Consider the following 7,522-nt stretch of genomic DNA (forward strand, 5'->3'; position numbering starts at 1 on the left):
ATTCCCATGTTTTGCTGTTTAGTGTTTAGGGTTTAGGGAAGGCAGTGTAGCTTAAAGAGTAAGCACTAATAATTAGAAGTAAACAGACAAACCGTCATTTTGGAGCCATAATCTGACCTCAAACCAAAGAACTAAACAAGGAAATAGACGCACAAACAAGGCACTGGGCCACCAACTTTAGTGATAACTCCATTCCTAATCTCACAACTTGTCGTTACCTTAAAAGTTGCAACCTTCTTCTTCGTACAAAACTTTATATTAGACAACAATACCATAGACATCAAGGAGGGTTTTGGACATCTTGTCTACTTGACTTTCCACCTGCGAATTGTATGCAAAAAGGGTTGGACTTGATGGCAAGGTCCGAAATGTTGGTAGGGATTGGATTTTGAGGCCCAAGGGAACTCCCCTGTTAAGCCCAGAAAAGAAAATGGGCTGGCTTTTCAAGTTTTGACTTGTTGGCAAGTGAAGTGCAGAAAGGAAAACACTTCACTAATGGCATCTTACATTCTTAATTCATCATGTCTTGAGTTAAAATTAAGTTACAAAAGAATCTCACCCTTTTTTCTTCCTTTCAAATTGTGAAGTTGGGAAGAAACTATTCGTTTTTGGCAACTTTCTTTTGAGTGAAATTAATGTAAGTTTTTAATTTTATTTCATAAGAAATTCCTTAGCGATAAAAGTTCCTCTGTTTTCGTTCCATAACGGGGAACATAATGTTTGTTTAAACTGAATTACTGCACCTAGAAAATCAAGGGAAGTACAAGAGAATATATCATTTCTGTTTTTCCTTTTTTATCAGAGATTTTCAATTAAAGTTGTGGAGAGATTGGACGTTCCATACTGTGGAGGACGGAGAAAGATCAGTCATCACATGCTTTGCTATGGCCTCTGGGCCTAGGCACCAGACGACATCACTCATAAACTTCGAAAAGAAAAAAAAATTAGATGAGCATGACTGCACCACAATTGACAACTCATCTTTATTTCTAGCATTTTCATAAATTGTTAATTTGACTCGACTGACTATCATTAATGTGGAAATTTGAAGTGGTTTCGATGATTAGAATTGATATATATATATATATATATATATATAGATATATGTGTTAATCAATCCCATAACTAATGGAAACAGTAGTTCACGTATTCCTTATCTTTTTTAAAAAATAGATATTTCCTTGTCAACAATAAAAAATTTCCTCATGAATAAAAATCCAGTAAATTAAAATATCTCCCAAGTTATAGTTCAGAATACAATATATTTCTCTTATATATGTTTCTTAAACTCTACATATGTCCCTTCAAAATGTCTACTTTTATAACACGTGGGCTTCTTTTTGTGCAGAGAGTGTTCACTTTGAAAAATCTTGAACGAGATTAAGATTATATATATTATCTATCTGGTTAAAAGGATTAATTTTTGTAATTTAGTGTTAAAAGCATATCACTGAATAATGAATATTATACTTATAGTTTATTGCCATGAGAGGCCAAGAACCATTGACATTGACCAAGAAGAAAATTATAGCATGGATTACTAAAGCATGTTAAATTTCTCACGAAATACAAATAATATTAAATGCGTGATAGACATGGAAGCTAAAGGGGATTGGGACAATCAAACTCATGATGTCCGCAATCAATGATGACAAGGAAATTGACTAAACTTTTTTTTTTATTAGATTAATTTGTGAAGGAAAAAGGAGTTAGATTAAAATTTCTCTTATACAATTATACTGTAGATTTAACTGATTGATGGGTGAATGATTCTTTGTCTAGAAAACATGATTTGAAAAATTAAAATTCTAGTGTTGAGCAGTTTCTCATAAGGCAACTATACAGTGTTTTGTTGTGCCAAAATTAGAATTCTTATGCCACTAAAAGTCTTTAAACCATTTAGTCTAAAACTTTGGAGAGCACACTGGCTGTCAAGCAATCAACAAAACTTCTACCTTTCAAAAAAAAGAAAAATCCTCTTAATTGTGGGCTTAGAAAAATTGCAGAGGGAAAATGCGAAACGCGTGGTGAAGGTCAAGCCATCTCTTCAAATTTGACTGGCAGTTGTACCTACCCTCTTCATCCATGTGACTCACATTGCTATTATAATATTTATTTTAATAAATGAATTTTCGTAGAAAATGTCTAATTTTATGAATGAAAGAGAGCTGCTTTCATTCAAAGTCTAACGAATCTTTACAAGTAATATATACTAAAAAAATTGTAAAATACTTATACATATGATATAATATTAGGTGTACGTATTTTTTTGGAAAAATAGAGTTCAATTTTTCTTACTTGTGAACACCACAATTAAACCATGCATGCATGCGGAAAATGATGTTTGTTCCCTTCACATCACATCTATATTTACACTCTAATTCAGAATATAAGAGATAAGATAGTGAAGGAAACATCATTTCTTGATATTCTTTGTCTCTAAAATTATTTTGTTCCCCTTATGATCAGCTGGAGCTTTGTTCACAATGGTAGCCCAGTGGAATATAATAGACAACTTAGTTACAACAGGATAAGCAATAAGAGCTTTTTCTCTTCCTTTTTTCCTTTGTATTTTACATTCAATTTGAAAAGGTACAGCACGACATAATGTTGGTCGTTATGGGGCCTGGCTGGAGGCGGGTGTGTGGTTTATATAATCGGAGTTTGAAAATGGAAAAAAAATATAAATTTTCGTTCCTTGAGAAACAGTATCAGGTACTCATTGGATCACCAAAAGATTAGAATCGTCCAAACAAAAGACAAGAAAAGGAGCAATGAAAGCTATGAAAATGGCTCGTGAAAAGTACTTCTGTCACGAAGATAGACAAGCACGTGATCAATGGGCTTTTGACAATTCAATGCAGGGACAAAAATCAATGTCTTTCGTTTATAAGTTATGTCTCCAGAAAATATTTTTACAGCCGATAGATTAAATGATGCTATTATCAATTATTATTAATTTAATTTAAAATCAATTTAATGATAAATGGAAAAAATTGACATATATAAAATTATATAAAATTTTAAATTTAATTAACGTGAGATAATGTCACTCTATAATAATAACTCTGTGATATATATATATATATATATATAGTAAAAGAGGGAATTATTGATCCTTTGATAGTCATGAGGACAGCCTTAGTAGATGCTGCAAGTGTCTTCTTTGACGACCACAACTGAAGCAATTGTTACCGAGCCTCCCAAGGATGAGAAGGAAGCCCCGGCAGCCCCAGCTCACATGGCCGGCATAGATTGCTTAGCTTTCACAGTTCACTGGCAAGCACAATGGTGATGCTGTATTCCAAATTTGTTGAGACAAATTTTTTGTACGATGAAACTCGTCTTAGGCTGGAAAGGGGCTGGCATTGGCATACTTCCTTGGGACCTTTCTTGTCTCCCCTGCCCATTGAGTAATCCAACTTTTTCTCGTGGTTGTTTCAAAAGAAAAAAGTGAAAAAGGAAAGGATTAATTTTCAGGATTTTTGGCTAGGGTAAAAAAAGGTAAATGGAAGAATATTTGAGTCGACATTGATCATAGAGCACAACTTTATGAATGAAAGCTTGACATGGTTTCCAAAGCATCTACTTCCACCAACATAATGGAATTTTGGTACGTTAAGTTCATAGCTTTCTTCTTCTTCTTTTTTTTTTTGAAATTTCAATATGTTCATAGCTTTCTTGCCGAAGGTTAATAATAATATCCTTTACCTTTTGAATTGAGGATTATGAACAAATGTTTCAACAATATTTACTACATGGTAATGGAGTGGGAAACAGAATTCATATATATATATATATATATATGGATTCACACAACAACCATCATTGTAGGAATAAACATTTGACTCATTCTACTTGAATTGCGTATAACATCTGAGATGAATTTTATGGGTATTAAAAATTTAAAAAAAAAGTGAAAAATGGGAAGAAAGCTTCAAGATAAAAAAGGAACAAATTTAAAGGGATAAAAAAAACAGAGATATATCTTTAATTTGCTTCGATAGGTTTAAATATCACTTTTTTTAATTGGATTGAGCATTATATTAGATTTGTTCCTTTATATATATATATATGCTAAAAAGAAAAGAACAAAAAAAAAAAAAGAGGAGAAGATGTCCTCTCTGTTGATATAATTTACAAACTAATAAGGTCAATGTCACCTTCATCCAAAGCTCTTTTGATGTCCTTTTTCCATTGGCTACACTTATTTGATTGCCTACTTTACAATAGAATATTAAATTCAAGACAATATCCTAATATGCTTTAAGTAAAGAATATTAATCTAGAAGGAATTTTCTCTTTTGTACTTTTTGTTTCATCTTTGCCGTTCAAATTTTTAATCACTTTATATATTGCTTTTATAGTGAGAAATGAGGAAGTTGTAATGTGCTTCGTCTTTATTATATTATGTTCTCCATTTTTTTTGTCACTTTCGGTTTGAAGGATCTGAATCCTTTATGGAAGTTCACTCACTTTTCTCCCTCTGATTTCTATATCTTTGCTTCTGATTCCTTTCATGGCAAACAAGAAAAGCATGGCATCAATAACTTAGAATTCAGAAGCAAGCTAGTTCTTGATCAGCAGACTAGGGAAAAAGCGGCCTTATGATCAATAAAGAGTTTTCAAGATTTGACAAATAAATATTGATTTCTAGTCTTGATTACTCAATCATGTGCAAAAGTTAAAATATATTAGCATTTTTAAATTTCCTTGCAAGTGTACCCCCCAGAAAGCATTGTTTAGGAGGTTTTTGAGGTAAATATACTGAAGAAATAGAGAGTTATTGGACTTGATCTCCATCAAGTTTAATTTCTAGAAGACCATTTCTAAATAATTTGGAGCTAATTACAGCTAACAGGGTTACAGAAAGTGAAAAACAAAGTTTTACAGTACACAATTTTGGCCAACTTGAGATGAAATCCATTCAAAGGAGCAATAGAAAAAAAAAAATCAGGCCAGAATTTTTGTTTTTGCAAAAAAAAAGTGGATCCAATGAAGAGTTGGGACCAAATTAATCAACTGTTGCATTAAATGTTTCGCTAAATGTGCAGTTTGATGTTTCAATTATTGGAGAATGGGCATTCAAAAATCTGGTAATCTGGTGGCAATGGGGTCACTGCTATTAAATTTAGTTAGTGACAGGGCAACCAGTCCTTTTTTTGATATATAGTTGGCTGGCAAGGAACGATTTACCCTATCTTTCAAGGAAAAACTCTTTTCTGGGCAAAATCTTAAATGGTATTAAGAGTAAAGCAAATATTAGATTGAATAATTTTATATATGGTATGACAATACAGTATGAATATGATACATATTTAAGTAAGTTTGGATTTAAGATAATTGTATTTCATATATTAATTGTGTTGATATAGTTAAAATACAAATAAATTGTTTCTTAACCTTGTTAAATCTATTTAATTAGTTTAAGATTCGTCCAAAATATGTTCAATTAATTGTGATATTATGTATTTATATAATCCGTAAGCTGTCTATTATCCAATTATTTAATTGTGTTCACGTATTAGGTAAATATGTTTAAGTACAGGATTAAGACCCGTTTATTGATTTATACAAATACTAACTAATATTTAATTTATTGATATTAATTATATTTGATAAATATTATGATATTTATAATTTTTATTATAAATTTTAGTAATAGAAGTATATTTTAATTTCAACATATAAACAAGTTATAAATTATATAAATTTTAATTATGTTCATCACATAAATGAATCATCGTATAAAATTTAATTTAAAACGTTTAATAAATATGTTAATTATGTCATGTTATGTTATACGTTTAAAATTGAATGAATATCTCCATGCTCCAAAAAAATTATAACCCCTTATCTCTCTCTCTTATTAGAAGAAGGGAAGAAAAATATAAAACTACATAAGTTATATAAAAATTTAAATTGTATATTGAAAATTCTTAAATTAATAATTTAAATTATAGATATAAAGAGATAATGTTAACCTAATTAAATATAACACTTAACTAAATATTGTACTCTAGCTAACTATTACTAATACTGTTATATTACAACTTTAACTAAATTATATTAACTTCTCTCGAATAAATCTGACCGTCGTTATATACTATATATAACTTATGTTTGAATTGGAATGAAATTTTCCAAAAAATAAACGGCAATAACTGAGAACATGAGAAGTGCATCATTAATAAGGGATTCAAATTAATAGTCCAACAACTCGTATGGTCGAGGAGGGGGTAGGGCAACCCCATTGGGGTGGAGTTAATTAATTTTTATAGAGGGGTTAAAGATAAAAAAAAATAAAGATTAAAAATTTTTAAAATTAATATTTTAAATTTAATTAATAATCTAAAAATTTATAATAAATAATAATTTTATATAATATGTCAATGAAAAGGAATATGAAAAGAAATACTTACAATAGTTTGTTAAGAAAATTATATTTGATAATACTTTTTATATTTAAATTTATCAATTATTGATTATATACTGAAAAAGTTAACAATGTTTTTTTTAATATAAATAATTTAATTATTTGTAAAAATTTATTATCTAGTTTGTTTCGAAATCTTATTTTCATAATTGTTATTTTTGAAATGACTAATTCTATATTTGTTGTAAAAACCAAAAGAGTTAAAATATAACAAATTAATCTATGAATCAATAATAATTTTTTAACTTTTTTATTTTTACTAATCTCTTGTACAATTCGTATTCTTATAATAATGGTATTAATTAATGTTTTAAATGTATAATACATAAAATATTTTAAAAAATTTTTAAATTAAATATTTTTCTTATCTATAATGCTATGAATTAATGTTATTTTTTTAAAAAAAATTGATATAATTAATATTTTAAATATATAGTACATAAAATATTTTAAAAATTTTGGATAGGCATAAGCCCTGAACCCCATGCTGTGGATTGAGTCGAATTTCTGAATCCACGGCTCAGACCATCGCTTCCTTTGTCAGGGATATGGCCATTTTTCATTTCATGCACGTCGCCAGCACTTCTCTTTGTAGGACCACATAATCAAAGTCTTCTCTCATCAATTGCAAAAATTTTCAGTTTCTCTTTGTCGTAACTCTCACGGTTTTCTTTCAATTAATTTTGCTTTTTTCATCTCAATAATTGAATTTAGATATTTATTCTTTTCCTAGAATTCATATAGCAACCATTTGAATGTATTGGGAAATATAAAAGTATTTAAAAACATTTTAATATCAAATAACCCATTTTATACGATTCAAATTTAATTATGAATTTAATATTAAATTTAATTTTTGAAATATATATAATTAGATTTTGAAAATAAACTTTTCCAAATATATACTTTTTATCCATTAAACCTTTTTTAACTTCTCCAAATCAATAATCATTTGGGCTATTTGGTTATCTAGAAGTAGACCTACAAGCCTTCTTTTAGCCCAGGCAATTAGAAAAAATTATGAGAAATAACCTTTCTTAATAAGGATATTTCAAAAATAACCATCAAAATAAATTTAATTATTTT

The sequence above is a fragment of the Theobroma umbraticum genome, unplaced genomic scaffold, assembly GCF_002168275.2.
Source record: "Theobroma umbraticum cultivar Fairchild unplaced genomic scaffold, ASM216827v3 scaffold_130.0, whole genome shotgun sequence".
In the NCBI taxonomy this organism is placed as follows: domain Eukaryota; kingdom Viridiplantae; phylum Streptophyta; class Magnoliopsida; order Malvales; family Malvaceae; genus Theobroma; species Theobroma umbraticum.